Source organism: Pomacea canaliculata, linkage group LG6 (genome assembly GCF_003073045.1).
Source record: "Pomacea canaliculata isolate SZHN2017 linkage group LG6, ASM307304v1, whole genome shotgun sequence".
Lineage (NCBI taxonomy): Eukaryota > Metazoa > Mollusca > Gastropoda > Architaenioglossa > Ampullariidae > Pomacea > Pomacea canaliculata.
This window is the reverse complement of record NC_037595.1, coordinates 10,267,107-10,284,473: the sequence shown is the minus strand read 5'-3', so window position 1 is coordinate 10,284,473 and position 17,367 is coordinate 10,267,107. Positions and strand designations below refer to the sequence as shown.

Below are 17,367 nucleotides of genomic sequence, written 5' to 3'. Positions count from 1 at the left end.
CTTTTTATCGAAGGCTGCATCATAACAAACAAGTAAAGATGCTTTCCATGCCTATGTAGGATACAAACACAAGACAAGACAAACGTGCTGACCAACAACGGAGAGGCAGGTCAGATCATATCCCTTTCTGAGAAAGTGTTAATTTCTAAAGTTTAAAAGATAAAGGTTAATAGCCAAGAAAACAACAGCAAAACAAAAAAGTTGCTTAACTATTATCAGGAAGAAGGCTGTTACCTACTTTTCAAAAAGGCTTGCAGCTGCATATTAAAAGAAAGAGCAGGTTAATAATGAACAAGACCGTCGGCACCTCCATCCCTTTTCGCCTCATCTCGTGGTTCAGACAAACTTGAAGTTCAATATCTTGTTTCGGGTTTATTTTGATTGTAATAAATAAGGGTTAAGATTGTCTTGCTTGAACGGTGCTACGCGTTTACAATGTAAAGCGGCATGTATCTAATAAACTTCCATTGGATGATCGGTAAGAATTCGGCTTCAAAATCAGAAACATAGTGTCCAGGCCTTGTTTCTGGGTGTCGATTCACCATATCATTTTGCCACCCATCATCAGTGCTGCTGTGGATTTAATAGTTGTATAGTACGATGCTTTAGCTGTGTCTTCCTCTTCTTGAGTCGTTATGTTTGTTATTTATTTAACATAACCAACGGCGTACACTATCGTTGATTATGTTAAATACATTCATCCTTTTTGGTCTCAGTGCGCTGCACCTATCGGTCGTTCCAAGCTTTGGAGGATGGTGAACGACACGGCTTGGAGCAGCGCCATCACCACTCAGACTTTGGGCGCGAAGCGTAGGGGTATATACCTAAGGATCACGAAATATATTGGGGTTCTTTTATGAGATGTGCACAACTCACCGATGGCTGATGGCAGCAGCGAACGCATTCGTGTGAGGAGTAGGCTGTTAGTAAGACGATAACCCTTTTCGCCTGTCAAATATAGCGTTTTATCTTCGCTTCTTGCCTTTGTCGATTATTTCATCTTAGGTATCTTATCCTCTTCTTTGATTCTGTTTTGCTTATATTTCTGGAATCGCATGCTTCTGTTTGCAACACAAAAAAGTTTCTGCTTGTCGTTTAGGACACACTAAATTAGTATTATATTAATATTTATTTTTCTTGAGTAGACTTTCACATCCATTGGTCAGGTTGGAGCACTGCGTCACACATACCCGGGTCAATGTGTAGGATCACCAGTGCTGCAGTGCTGGTGCGAGTGAGTATTTGTATAGAACAAAGTAGCTACCTGCTGAGGTAATGAAGTGAGTCTACAGATCGATTCTCTCAGGATACAGTCATTTCTGTAAAAATTTGTATACCTAAAGTGCTGTAGTGATCATCGACCTACAGGATTCGTGAAAAAATACGATTGTTGCCGGACTAGTTATATTATATTTGGGGCCCTTAATCCACCTTATTGTGGTCTGAAATTTAACAGGTGTAAACGTTCTGTTTTGTCGTTATTCGAGTTATTTACGTGTTAACGCCGCTCTGTACAAAAAAATACTTAGAAAGATGAAAGAAACAACACACGCGGTGGATAGGGTCACATAGAAGCTAATGGTATACAAAGCAAGATAAAATTACTATATATGTAAATATTTTAATCTAGGCACATTTTATATCGTTGCAAATTCATTACAGCGGCATTTACGACGGAATTCAACGCGCATGCTAGATGAATTGGCATCTTTAGGCTGGTGCTGTGATGCTTTCATTTTTATTTTTACGATGTTCGTTATTGTGCCGAAACTGAACCTCAACTTAGTCCGAGAGCCCCCATTTGTTGTTTTTCGTGATCTATTTTGGGGGCAATAAGTGAATGTATCTATATCACCGCTATAAATTCTCTTATTGGTGGAAGAGAGCTGCTTGCTCTCGGACCGGCCGGCTAGTTTAAACAGGTATACTTATTGTTACTTGCATAGAGTCTCCGCATACCGCCAGTAAACATATCGTGTTATGTTTGCAACTCCGCAGTTAATTTGTGTTGATCCCCGACATCTGGCATATGCCGCATTATCAGAAGTACAGCATAAACTCGTGTGTATGTGATATACCTTATAAATTGATGCGAATAGAGAAGATCTAGATTATATTACGTTTGAATGTCTTTCATACGAGATGTGTTCGCTAGGAAGGCTGTTAGACGAGTCTGGAGCATTGTAATTATTTTGTCCATTGTTTTTTCATTGTGGGTCCTTATCCAAAAAAAATATTGTGCACTGTTGCGTGTACTGAAGTAAGGGAAGTAAACTAGGTTAATCGTTCATTTATTTTTTGTCGATTTAGCATGTGTTTACACTTCGATGTGTGAGGGGTGACATCTGTTAGCTTCACTCTGTCTTACTTTCAAACCTCTCGATTAGTATCCCATCCGATTAACAGCAAGGTGTGTAGTGTTTGGTAGCTGGGAGCGGCTGGCGCTCATCACGGTTATTCGACGTTGGTAGCGCCTTTAGTTCAATACTGGAATGCGACAATGCGCAGCAAAAAGCATCGTACAGAACCTTCACACAGACTTAAGCATGGTAACTTCTATTAGTGTTATACTGCAATGCTGTTTTTTAGCGTTTTTCATTTCATTACGTCTACCAGTCATAGATGTTCTATTTTTGCGGAATGCCATTGAGAATTTAAATGGTTTGTTTAATAATTTTTTAATTTGTTATTTTGTATCTTGTGATGTGCAGCTAACCTATCAAGCGCTGTGCTTTAGGGAGCCTCAGGAGATTCTAGGGGTCTCAAGCGGCCTAATTCCAACAAGATTCGGTGGGGTGTGAAGATGATGGAATGGGCTGCAGTTATGTAGCTTCCTCTCTCCTTATTGTGATCGAAAGGTCAGAACTGACGTAGGCTCGCGTGGGGGTTTTTTTGGAGCAAAGACTATATATAGCGTTGATGATGTTCGATTGAGTAACTTGATAGAGTTATGACCCAAGAGATGGTTGGTCGAACCCATACAAGTATGAGTGATTGAGAAGATGCCGTATTCGTATATGTTGAGATAGATGTAAAAGAATTTAGTATAAGGTTGTAAGCTGCTCTTCAGTCTGTGTTATATAGTTTGGCTACATCTATGTGTGTGTTTGTATGCCCCTCATGGCGCTCAGATGAAACAACTGGTTGCCTAGGGGAAAATTTCTTTGTCAATGTTGATCGCTACCTGACTGTGATGAGCAGTTACATGAATATGAGTGTCGTTTTAGGTATTCTTATCCGTAGCACGTGATCGCTATTCATGGTGTGCTTTTTGTTATTCTATATGTGGTGTGGTGTAGTTGGTGTTAAAACTGTTAACGGATTTTTAGATTGACTTACTGTGATGACCCACAGGTTGAACAACAAATTTTCTTTTGATAAAGTTAAGAATAAGCCGTATATATCAAGACATTTCCAGTCTTTCATGTTCTGATGGTTTCAAAAATAGTAAATACAATTATGATGACTGAATTAAAAAAAAAAAAATGTTTAAAAAGGCGATGGTTTCAAACTCTTTAAGTGGTTTTTGTGTTTGTAAATGCCTCGTCGTGTATTTAGTTGTGATGCGTTTGCGTTTTCTCAACGATCCTATTTTCAACTAGTGGGGAAAAGATGTTTTTTTTGGTGGTGGAGTGAATGGCATTGCCAAAGCTTTACTTTGGCGGTTAAAACTCTTAGTGGGTGGAGCCAGCCTTTCTAGTCAGCTGGGTGAGTGTGAGTTAGCAGTAATGTCTGTAGAGTTAGGCCTTGGTGTGGGAAGTGTTATTGTTGCTTTGTTATTCGTTGCTGTGTCGATATATGCTCTTTGATGCTCTTCCCATGAAGAGAGCAGCCACGGTGTTTGGTGTTTAATCTCAAATCATTTTTCAGACGTGTTTTTCTGGTGGCATACTTCCAAGTTAGATTAGAAAAAGTATTCATTTCGAAGCTGAAAAATATGCAGCCATCAGATGAAACTATATCAGTGACTTTACGGTTTTTCCTCTCTGATTGCTAAGTCGTTTAGTCATATATTCATTTTCAAATCATGTCTGAAATTATAAAAAAAAAAAAAAGGAAAAGAAAAGAACGAGATTGAATTTTTGGTACTTGTGTAGCGAGAATGACGGATACAGTATCAGTTCCTTCTGTTTATCAATTTCTTTTAATACGGATGTTTTGATTTCCTTTTCTATACAGAGTAATCTTCTTTCTTTTGACTGAGAATGAGGTAAGATTGGACAGCTTCCATAGTTTTCAATCAATTTGATGTACAAGAAATAAAAAAAAAGAAAAGAGTTTTTCTTCCGTACGAAATAGACAGACCTTCTCTATGTAAGCTGGCGTTCCCAGTAAGTGTGTGTAGCGATTAAACAACGAGAGCTTTTGCTAATTTGACGAATCGATCTAGCTTTGATTAACAATTAGGCATTTTAAAACACATAAACTCGATTGACTTCACTGCTTAGCAGACCTTGGTCATTCGCGTGAATGCTTAATTTAGTAGGTCACTTGTATCAGTGGATCTTTGCTCTGTTTCCGCTTTCAGTTTGTGGTATTCCGATTGTGTAAAAGCTGCTTTGGACTTGCTGCTAATGCTGTGATCGTGTGTGGCAAATGTTATGAGTGTTTTAGCCTGTCAACCGAGAGCGGTTTTCTCACAATGGAAGGTATAGTTGGCAAGAAAAGAACCAAAGATTAAAGTGGGTGGTGAGATTTGGTTTGTAATACTGGGTAACCGTGCAGGAGACTTATTTCCTGAAAGGCTAAATCTTTACCACTCGGAAATAAGTGTACAAGAAACTAGGACAAAATTGATACCAGCTGACACAGGCGTATGGTCTAGCTCTCCTGCGTACAATCTGACTCCGTGGTATCTTGCTACACATGGTAAGTGTAGACGTGCAACCTCGGGTAGTAAGCGGAATGGTGGCGATGGGGATAATGACTCATTGTGAACAGTACTAGCCACTGACTTGTGTCAGTATAGAAAAAAAAGACTTCTCACTAACTGATTGAGGACGCGAGGTCTGCATCCACTTAGATCGGTTCCAAAAAAAATGTTCAGTGCCGGAACATCACCGGAGCTTTGTCTAGCAGGGAGCCTTGCTGTGTCTTGCAACATGCATGGATTAGGATGTCCTATAAGAAGATGTCGGCTGTATCGATGCTCGGGGCGGTGCTTCCTTGCGTTTTGGCCCTTGCTTGTAGGACGAGGAGCAATCTTATATGGCACACAGCGGCATGCAGCCGTGGCGTCTTCCTGGAGAGGAGACATAGAATTGCAACGAATCGATAAGTGCGTCATTTTTATGGCTCTTCGCTTGAAGCTCTTTACTTAATTACAATAAAGAGAGAGTGTCAGAAAGAGAGAGAGGAGAAAGTGAGATTTCGTGCACACTGAACTACAATTGGTCAAGATAAAATGGTCATGTACACTATGAGATGCAGACGAAGAGTGTAAGTAGGGGATGAAAAAAAAAAAATTAAAACGGGCACGAATAATTTGGACCAGCTTAGATAACATTATCGGGATCGCGTTATAACTCATTCAGCAGCAGACACTATGTGTGTGTGAGAATAAGAGAATTATTCTTGCAAATGAACTCCTTCACACACCGAACAATGAAATAATATTTAATGGCTCTGAGTATTAATAATTTCCCATGTCCGTTGCCAGGTAAAGATGCACCTCGTCAGCACGACAGACATAACAAGAGGGTCGAACACAGTACGAGAATCATGAGCAGTACGACGAAGCCAAGACTGATTTATTACGAGCACACGATTGATTAGGTGTGTCATTTGCAGAGAGAATACACTGCTCTTAGACACATACTTTGTTTCTAGGTAAAAAATTGTGGGATGGAGACAAACAAACGAATATGACTGTATCATGGGGGATGTTATAAATTGTGCAAAATGGTGGACGGGAAACTCACAACCGTTCTCTTAAGGAACTCGCACGTCTGATGTCGTCCCAACACAAAGAACATAAACTAAAGCTACTAGAAATACCTTTTAGGTGGGCGTAGTGGGCAAGGTAGTAAGCAACCTTTTTATGAGCAGCGATGCATATTCCCCTGCAAACATTTGGCATGGTCCTATTCATGAAATGAGACAGTATCGAACCATGCTAGATAATCCACGACATCAGACCGAGGCAATCCATGATATATTTGGGGATGTTGGATGTAGACGATGGATGACACGATAATTAGTGGAGAAAAAATTGATAAGAGAGATTTGACATTTATACTATCTCCACCTTATCGGTTACTGCGTGTTATGTCGGTCTCAAAATGCCCGACCAGCGAGCAAGTATGGCGCACGCGAACACAATAACACGCCATAGCTGTCTCTCGAAGCATGACGGGTACATCGGATTAAGAGGATGTAGCAAAGGTGAGTAGTTACTGTCCGTTGCAGTACATGTGCGTTGGTGTGGGAGGTTGCGCAGGCTCTGGGCAACGGATTGCTGGAGGGCCACGAAGTTTAAAAAAAATAACAAACAAAAGGGGGTCAAGAAAGAAAGAGGGAAGTAAAGGAGTGTTTTGCAGATAATGAATAAGGAGTTTAAAAAGCTTGCATAGAGTCAGTCTTGGTGGGAAACGCCTTTGAAGGAACAGAGAAATATGTTAGACGCTTTGAGATGGTTTAGACGAAGGAATTAATAGTAGTGGAGATGATGTTTTGAGTCTTTGGTTGAGTACGTAAGATGGACAGTAGCAAATAAATAAACAAACCCGCTACCGGATATGGCAGGTGGATGGATTAAAGGGATTTCTCCTGCGAAATTGTCTTAAAAATGAAACCTGAAAACTATATGCTGTGAAACTATAACCCTTGGATTAATGAAAGGATAGCCTATAGGCTTTGATGAAAGTCGATCACTGACATCTGTTGGATTAAAAACAGGAATCCGTGAGTTGCAGTACCGGCTTTTTGACTCTAGTGACGCACAACCACTGAAATATATATCTGACTTTAAATAATATCTGGCGACAGCGGTGAGGCTTCGTGGCTAGCGGAGTGCCCCCATACTGAGGCACAACATGGAGGAACGAACTTCACCTGTCTTCGCTCCTTTTTCTTTTCTTGAAGTCTCTACTGTGTTTGCCGGGTGCCAGAAGATTTCTCTTAGTCACACATGGGCAAGATCGGTCCGACGACTCTGTTGAACGTTACTTGTCGAACAAAGGACAGTGTTTCTCTTGAGCCTCTGGCCATTGTGGCATCCACGGCGATGCAGAGCGGACAAGATGGCCAAGCTGCTGCTTGGCATACCACTGGGACACTCTAGCTACACCAGAACAAGCTACACGGCCCCTGTCCCTATCTTTCTGTGCGGCGGTAGGAGTAGTTCTCACTAGACTAGGGTTAGACACACTATGTCATGCAGTCGCACCTGTACGAGGTGAACCACACCAGTTTACCTGGTGCAGACCATGTTTGCTGTTGTGCATGTTGAAATAGAATTGTCTGTCTCCAGAGTACCGTTCAGCAATTTTTGTTTTCTCATTTAGAGCCATCCCATCATAGCTATTTTTTTTCCATTTTTAAAGCGGATAAGCTTACTTCAGAATTAAAGGTTTTATTTTGTTAGATTCTGGTTTAACCGTTCAGTTTGTTGGTGGTTTCTAAATCACAACACTCTCGTTTACCATTCAGGCTAACTTATCTAATAAATGTTATTTATGTTGGCTTTTATTGTTTATTATGATGTTGTTATATAACCTGGGATATTTTTTTCCTAAGATTTAAATGATTACTTTCCTCCGCGCGATATACAGGCTTAGTGCTAGCAACTGCGTTAACACAAGCAACAACCCTCACGTGCAGAATTTCTCATTACTCAAGGACGAAGCAGAATGCAAAGATTAATGCGCGACAAAGAATCAGAAGATTAAGTAGGCATGTGATCTGTGCAGGTAAGCGTAATATCGAAGATCATCGCTACTCGTTGGATGTGCAGGTACCGCATGATCAAACACAACAGAGACTTCAGAAAGGACCCCAACCCGAAAGGTGAGCGCGTGTGAACATGCTTTGTCATCCTTTTATACTAGGTAGCTCGTCATGGGTAATTTTTTCCCTCGCGCTTACTCTCTCTTCTCTCTGTATCTGTGTGTGCGCCCCGTCTCTTGCCAAGGGATTATCAGTGTTCACTTGTTGACATTAGCAAGAATTCATTACTCCCTTTTATCCTAGCAGTTTGTTCACCCTGCGGCGAGAATTCATGTCCTCTTAATTTCTGTTGACACCCAGAGACTATGTTGAGTGAACAATATTCAGTTCACGTCTGTAAAAAACACACAGTCCTGTTACACGTGAACAATTACAGTTAATAAAATGCATCGTTACTGTGCAGATTTTTGCTAATTTACTTTGACATGAAGACGGTTCATGATCTTGTTTTGCGCATGACATGAATGAGCAACTGCAGGCGATGATGGACAGGGTCGTTAGGGTCACTGGAAAAACAACCAGACATACCGATAACCTGTTGTGTACAATGCTGGGTGTCCCATAGCGAAAACTGCTGACTAATAAGTGGGAGTCACGACAAAAAAAAGACGGTCTCAAACCTGCAATACACGGTCCAAAAGTGGATTCAGGCCGGCTTCACTACACCTTTCGTGAAACATTGACAAGCACCCATCTTGAAGGTTATTTTATTCTAGGTGTGCATGCCTGCGATGTGGTGTGTGTGTGTGTGAGAGTTCGTGCCATGTGTGTTTCAGTGTGTGTGTTGGGTGTTGGCAGTTGGGTCTTCTGTGGTCAAGACCATTTGTTAACCGTGTTCGCCCTCACTTCAAAAAACAAAAGCATTTGAGACCATTTTCTAAAAGCTTTAAATGAAGACGCTTTTTTCATAAAACTTGTAAAGTCAGTTTAGCATGCTGATGATTGATGGCGTTAACATCTTCAGTCCTCATTTTTATTTTGTTGCAGAGCTCGACACTGCGATGCGGTGTTGGTCGTTGGGCAGCGCTCCCCCGCCCCCACCATACACATTTTTTTGGAAACCTTAATTTATTTATTTTTTTTTTGCACCCTAATCTCCTGACACCTGATCGGTTTTTAATATAAAATATAAGCATGCAGAACCCTTAGTGTTCGAATTTTCGAACATAAAAACTCAAACAGCCACACGATACACTGCACTTAGCATGCACAACTGGGTTGCATCCCCTACAATTAACTACGGAGGAGGCTTTAGAAAAAATAAAATTTTTTTTTAAAATGTGAAAGTTGCACTTGCTGACGGTTAAGGTGGGGGGTACTTCGCAAGCTGCAAGGTTATTTGGCCTTGGGCTCCGGACACGCAGGTAAGCGTGTTAGGGCCCCAGGTGAGACAACCAGATTAAGACGTTTTGTATAATGGAACGCCGACACGAAAAATAAGATTGAGCTACATTCCACAGAAGAAAGGTCACTTTAATGTTCATGTCAATAACAGCTTTGTAATTTTTTTTAGCAGAAAGTGCTTGATGTTGACAGAATAGCAGTGTCATTTAGAAATTTTCTGTTGTGAGCTGCTTTCCCACTCAGTTTTTTTTTATATTGTATTCATTATTAAAAACCACAAGTTAGTGATCTACCGTTTTATATCTTTCCTGCATTCTCTCTTTTGTAGGACGGGGATGGTGGAAAAAATACTATTGACGTGATAGACTATTAAGACATACAAAACATGGAACTTTTTATGTGTTTATTTTGTAGCGAAACTGAAGCTTTTTTTACCCCATGAAGACTATTTCAAAGTTTGGACTGTATAAAACTTAAGCCATTTCTGCCTATCATTAAAGGAGTGTTTATGCGGACCTGAACATTTTGACTGTTAACTGGACACATAACTTTGTCCTTTAGACTTGGCCGTTGGATACATGTTAGTTCCATATGGTAGACTTTATTTTTGTAACTGAGACAATTTTATACTCATTTTTGTCATCAGTTAAGTAGTCACTTTCTATTTTGATAATAAATTTAAGCCGTACATATTCCCTGTACCTGTTTATTGCTTTGTTTCTATCAAACGTCTTCAAGTGATTTGGCATATGGCGAGATGCTTGTACCTTGCCTCCTTTACCTGCAGCTTGCAATTTGTGGAACAACAGATGTTTTCTTCAAAAACATTTTCTTTCTGTGACTCACTTTATCATAGTGCTGTTTGTACAGTAAAACATACATGTGTGTGGCTTGTATACATACACATAAACATATCAAAGAATGTGTGGGAAGTGGTCTGTGTGTGTGTGTGCATGTGTGTTTAATACATGCTTGAGAGAAAGTGTATCAAATGGGTATTCACTTTCTCCATGGATTCAGTTCATTGTGACTATGCTCATTAGGGTGTACATGTCAGTTTTGTTGTAACCATTCCAAGAAGTGATGTTACCATGGCTTGTTTCCAGAAAAAAAAAAAGAAAAACATGGGATTTAGTTAACTTCACATTGTCATTCATCCATAAATTATCATATTTTGCAATCATTCCATGGGCACTTATTAATCTTTTTAAAAATAATTTTTAAAACGTGCTTGGATTATCACAGGCTAGGGAGGCATTTTAAGCAAATTGTGTTAAGATTTTTTTTTTAAATCAGATCTTACAACCTAATTATTTAAGGTCAAGGTCAAAAGTAGGCAGTTGGAGAGAGAGAGATGCACCAGTATAAAAAGACTACACAAAAATAAAGTATATACTGTGACTGAGTGCAATAGCTTCTATCAAGCAGGGTAAAATGACAGAGCTGCAATCTTGTAAGCTGTTGTGGAGAGAGAAAGGTTGGGGTTGTAGTGCTGATTATTTCCCTTTTCAATATTTAAATGCACCAAAGTTTAAAACACTGTGATTTTTCTTTCTAAAGAATCAGAAATGAAAATATTTGACTAAACTTTAAATAAGCAGTTGAAAGTTTTTTTTCTTAGTCTAAGAATTTTGTTGTGATTGATTCTTTAATCGTTTTATTAATCACAAAATTTAGCTAATCTCCATCCCCTCAGGTGCTTTTGTCACTTCGTTTTTATCATCTCAGTTGTGACTGGGCTGTATAATATTTCAGTGTAACTAGTAAGTCAATATTTTGTTGTTCAACTTTTGCATGTGTTCATCTTTCCTTTGATTCAACCGTGATATTTTACATGTGTACAGCAAAATGTTAAATTTGATCAGTCTTGAGATGGTGTTTTGCATTTTTTTCAAGCCTGTCCTTTCTGCGTGCATACAGTATTTAGACATACCGCTTTCAGTCAATAATTTGATATTAATTGTGCTACTTCCTCCTCCCCCCTGCAATTGCCTCATCTTTCTCTAAAAATGACCTTTACTCATTCCTCTATCTTGCTGCCATTGCGCATTTGCAGTGAAAGCCATCGTTTGCATTTTTTTTACTTCATTTATGTCAGCTTACATTGTATTGCAGTCTTCTATGAAGCTTGTAACCTCGCGCACTGTTGAGAAGGGCTTTGCCAGTACATGCCTGTTTCAATGTTGCTGAGCATCAAGTTGAAATCATTTGCTTTGCAAAAGAAATCATACATGTCTGAGAAAATTATCTGATCTATGAGAATTTTGTTTGCACTACTTATTCAGTTTGCTTTTTCAAGTCCCAGTGCAATGTTACTCACAAATAGAATGAACTGGTTTTTTTTATTTGTGTATTTGAAACTAATATGGACATAAATACTTCATTCTTTTATCTCTAATTACTCTCTTCAGTGAGCTAAATCCTTATTGTACAAAATTTGCACCTTAGATACTTTTGCATTTCTTAGTGACTCTACCATTTCTCTACCTTAGCCAGCTCTAAATAGAATCTACGCCACTTTTCTGACACAGGAACATCATCAAGCAGATAGCACTATATCTTTCATATGTTGTTATGCATCACTGATGCCATTCACAGACACCATCAGCGAAGTAAGCTTTATATATCTGTAAATTTCTGGTTCCCATTGTCTGGAATGCCTTTTCTCTGTAGCTTCTCACAGGGACAACCTTCAATGCTTTCAAACCTGGACTGGACTTGAAGACTCGCCTCTTTAGGGAATATCTCATTGGTTGTCTCCTCCTTTTTTCACAGTTAGTACATCCCTTCCCATTCACCCTCACCACTAGCTTTTGCAGTTTGTAAACTCTGGTTCTGTTTCTTGTGACGCTCTTGTATTAGTCCATTATGCTCAGCAGCAAGTGGGGAAGTGCACATATAAGTTGGTTTGTTTTTGATCATCATGAAATTAAGTTGTTAGATCCAGTTGTATATATTTGTGGTAAATGGATATGTGCATTATGAAAATGAACATTCCAAATTTCATATTTAAAGAGCTTGAGTGTCTTGAGAATTTATAAAATCATGTTCACAAGAAAACACAAGAAAACACTGTTGCTTGATGGAAAATATTTATTCTGTTAACGAAATAGAAACTTCACAGTGAAGGGACTTAACCTGTGCTGTGATAGTCTGGGAATAGTGTTGCTTATCTTAAAGTGTACATGGGCTATACAGTGTGTATCAATGTATAGAGTGCATTACCGATTGATTTAGGATATAGTGTGTATATGTATGTGTGCAATATATATGAGAGAGAATGATTAAATACACAGCACATATGAAATGAAAAGTAGTGAAATGTTCAGCTATATCACAGTATGTTGAAGGGTGTGCATTTATCTTGAATCATGACAGGTTGATTTATCCGTATGCATACAAATCCAGACATAAAAACTACTTTTGATAACAGTGTTGTGTGCATTGTTAATGCCGACGACTGTGAAATGTACCGCATGTCATTCCCAGCGTGAACTATTGTCAGGTGTGCTTGCATGTTTATGCAGTTATCAGTCACCTCATGTGTGTTGATGCTGCTGTTTATGAAAATCGTTCTGCTGGAACATTCTGTGTGCCTTTCAAGAGATGAGTAGACTGTTGTGCTGAGATGATGTGACCATTTGAGAGAAGTGCAGCATGTTAGATCACAGCATTTGTTTACTGAAAATAGTTGTTTGGAAAGAAATATAGTTATATCATGAGTGAATGGAAACAGTGCCTGACTTTTGAGTGATCACAAGATTTGCTGAGGATTGTATTTCAGGAAATAAATGTGACAGTGTGCTTGCAGCTAGTATGTCATGACTTTGGGGAGTGTGTATATGCATTTGTGATGTCCCGGGAAAATTTGATTTGTAATTTTTTTTTTTTTTTGGAATAATTGTTTACATGGAGTTATTCCATTACGCTTCTTGACCATTTTATTTTTGAAATTTCAATTTGGACTAAATAAATGTCTAATTCTAAGAATGATGCATGTTCTGCTTATTGTGCATGACTCTTTCCCACATAAATTTTACTAGGACCATTATGTGCCTGCATGTGTGGGGATGGGAAAATGAGTATTTTTAGATGATACTGTGGGATACGGATTTCTTAGGCTGGGAGGTGGTGTCTAAGTTTTTTTTTTAATTCCAGCATAAAAGTAACTGAAATTGTGTTATTTTAACATGTCATTATCAGTTAAAGTAAATGTTCTGTTAATGAAACAAAAATGTGACGAAAAATAACTCGCAAATCCCTTCCAGGGCATCATAGCTGTGTAAATGTTGACATCGCCGTTCCATACATTCAGCAAAACGTTGCACCTTACAGACCTTGAGTCAGATTATGCACCCTTAGTCTATCTTGAAATTTTAAATGTCTTAAAAGCTGATGAATGGAATGCCATAGCTCTCTGAAAAATTAAAAGTGTCCAATAGTCATTTTTAACTTGAACTTTTTTTTAAACATTGAATATGCTTTCACTAATATAAAAAGTCATTTATTATACTTTAAAGGTGTTTAATTGTCTGAAAATATCTTTAGTTTATTTAAAAACAGTCAAGTTAGAGTACAAAATCATATAAATTCCAAATAGGAAGCTTCTCATTATGTCACTTCACTAAATCAATTTTGTAATACTAGAACTAGCACTACTACTGAAAATAAACTGACTTCTGTTATATGTCTCTTCAATAGAGAAACAATTCTGGACTACTAGGACTTATAATGCTAACGCTTCCAATGGACAGTAACCTGGTTTCTTGTGTCAACAGAGTCCTGCCTGCGATTCTTTTGAAAAAGATGAAAGAAACCAAGTAATTTTTTCTCAACGCATCATTTATTCATAACCTTGCAAAATGTGAGGAAAGTCGCTCTCTCCACACTTTGCTATTCAGACAACGAGGGTACTCATCCATGGAATTTAATTTAAGCTTTCAGACTCACTGATGACACCATCTTTTCCCCAGATTTTCTTTTGATGTTGATTCACAACACTGTGGAAGCACGCTTGAAGAAAGAGGGGTGTCAGGGCTGGTGTTACCGGCTGAGGAGGAGGCTCGGTCTTGGTTCTTGGTAGAGAAAGCATTAAACATAGAGAAATCCAATGTGAAGTTTGCAATAATCTACTCCCAGGCCTAACGAAGTGGTGAGATGGGTCGACAGGGGAGAGGGGCTGGGGAGAGAGGTGTGATCACTAGTCAGTGTTATCATGGCCACAACACAAAATACGCTCCATTCTGCTTCCATGGGAAATGCAAAAGGTGAGGCAGGAGGTGTTACGATCACGTTTCTCACCTGAAAACATATCCTCAACTAACTTTTTTCAAGGTATGTATTCACCAGAACGTCATTAACTTTCCAGCTACCTAGCCCTCTGGCTACCCACGTGGTCTTTGCACTTGTGAGCTGCAACGTTTACCTTGCCATATGTGAAAACCTTTGACACATCCTTATACATATAAACACCGACTTAATAATTACGCGTAGATCGTGTGCCCAGAAGGACGATAAACTGTAGCAAACTTTCACGTGGACAGAATTGGTTTTCAAGCTGGCTTGTTTATCATTACTAATCCGAGTTCAGTCTCCGTTCCCTTAAAATCGACACCAAAGCCTTGTGTCGCAGATGGCAAAATGTCCACATACCAAGCAACACTTCTGTCTTTATTTTTACTTTTCTAGTGTTTTATATATTTGTTCACTTTATCTTTTTCTTCTTTTTTTATTTATATATATTGTTTTTTGCTGCGCAATGAGCATTCTTCTGAATGGATACCTGCGCATTACAAATAGACATCATCATCATCATACCAGCGTGCATGTGTTGCCATGGATAGCCTGACGCAGTGAGGTCTCGAACCAAGACGTCACGCCGTTGAAGGAACTCGGGGAAGGCAGCACAGAGAGGGTAGATATCTAGCCTCTCTGGGCAGCATACACCTGCATTTTAGGGTTCAATTAGCCGGTAAGTGTGCAAGAGGTTGTTGGAATGATGAGAAGCCTGGGCTGATACACAAACAATCCGTCAATAAGTGTTGCCGATGATTTTGATTCGTTGTTTCCGGTCTGTAGCTTCGTGGTCTGACAAATTGTATGAGCTGATATACTAAAACACAGCAACAAATCAAAGAAACGATGGAACATCAATACAATAACTGAGATATTTTCTTTTTTTGATTTAAAACCTCTAATACTGGTTTACAGCATGAGAAACATCTTAAATCATCTCTGTGTTGACGAAGGGGTGTGTGAACTGAAAGCACTGATGTTGATCTAGGCCTATTCATATACAGCGAGGTTGTTTTTTTTTAAATAAGAAGAATATTTAATCAATACCCTTCTCAAGCAATTTAATGAATGACGCGATTATTAATAACTAAATTTGTTTTTTTTTTTAATAGCCATATCTTTGGCTATGTGAAAATTGTCGCCTTATAGTCGCGAACTAAAACATGAACAGGACAAAGAAGATAAAGAGGTAAATAAGATCAGTATCTTTTTTTTTAATGCATTCTTCTTCCAAGTGCCTTGAACAAATCTTGGCTCCCAATGGATTGAAACTTGAGTCTAATCTAGCGGCCTGTAGCATGAATGAGAGACGCTCGCCACTTGTCTTGATCTGTCGATATTCCTGCCCGTGGAAGCGAAAAAAAGCTTAAACCGAAAGATTTGGTACTCGCACACTGGCATTTTACCAGCAGCAGTATCAACCGCCTTTTTGTGCGTTTCTTTATTGTTGTTACTCTTGCAGATTTTGCTGACATAGCCATTGAAGTCCTTCGCTAAACCATTGTAGGCTTAACCGGAAGTTCTGAGGTCCCGAGCCTCGTTCTAGCAGTTGAGTGAAAAAAAAATTGTCTGCGAGCTGTCCAGGAGATCTACGTTCATGGTAGATATCTAGCCTCTCTGGGCAGCATACACCTGCATTTTGGGGCTCAATTACCCGGTAAGTGTGCAAGAGGTTGTTGGAATGATGAGAAGCCTGGGCTGATACACAAACAAGCTTTCAGTAAGTGTTGTCGATGATTTTGATTCGTTGTTTCCGGTCTGTAGCTTCGTGGTCTAATGTTGGAACGTTAATTATTCCGCAGTACTTCTGAGAGTGATGTCAGGTAGCTGCACAGTCAGCGTCCTGAAGTTCATGCGACAGTTGTAACTCTGTTAATAGAAAAACTGAGAGCAGAATCGCTTTTAAATGACTGGGATTGTTATCGTACACAAATTTCTCAATGTGAGTAAAAATCTCTCTTTCCTTCGCCTTGTGACTTGCGTGAAAGTAGTCAATAGTATTGAACAGAGACTGGACCGAGCACCAGCGGTCGACCCACGACGATCAAGGGGGAAGTGAACCGCTTACTCCAGCATTTACAGAAGACGAGCTGGTGGCCACACGTTTGGATAGAAGGTGCTTGAGGTCAGTTCACACGGCGAAGGGAGAGGAATAATAAACGGGGAAGAAACTAGATTACCCGGAGATTACTAGGAAATTAGAATACCCAGAGGACCATCTTTTTGTCAAAGAAAGAAAAATGTCGATCATTATTTTGGTGTTAAAATATATTGCGTATTAATGTATGTGAGTTTTGTTAAGAGACATAGCATTTTATTTAAGACATGAAAAGTGCGTGTATGACTGACTATGAGAGAGTGTTTGTATGTGAGAGAGAGGAATAGGCGATCGGGCAGTTAATGTTCATTGTTCTGCCCCTACATCTGTATCAGGGTGAAAAGCGACTCTGGTATCACCCACTCAGCTGCTTCTCTTCTGGGTTTATCTGTCTTGATGGATGGTGGGAGCTACCAGAACTCCTACACCACCTACTAAAGCAGATGGCGCTGAAAGCAAACGAGCAGTCTTGCACCAAGGTCTGGATCTTCAACGTTCTGTTAGGTCTGTGCCTCGTCATTGCCTTGCTGTTCCACGGTTTCTTCAACAAGGGATACTCTTTCATTCTGACCAGCAGCCCGCCGAGTGAGGGTGGTGATAGCTCCACGAAGAAGGGTCAGCTGTCCGTCGTCGAGGGCCCGGGCCCACTGCTGGAGGCGCGGGGCAAGGTCGTGAAGCCCCAG

General features: G+C 39.6%; 1 protein-coding gene and 1 long non-coding RNA gene across 2 annotated transcripts in view; both read right to left on the bottom strand.

Annotated features, from left to right (window-relative positions):
- Positions 1 to 17,367, bottom strand: part of LOC112565518 (28S ribosomal protein S31, mitochondrial-like) — a 49,110-nt gene that overhangs the window by 19,145 nt on the left and 12,598 nt on the right. The gene's annotated exons all lie outside the window — the stretch shown is intronic.
- Positions 11,162 to 15,014, bottom strand: LOC112565520. The gene is made up of 2 exons (XR_003099428.1): positions 14,242 to 15,014; positions 11,162 to 13,708 (listed from the first exon to the last, which is right to left on the bottom strand). It is a non-coding gene; the product is annotated as an uncharacterized LOC112565520 (long non-coding RNA).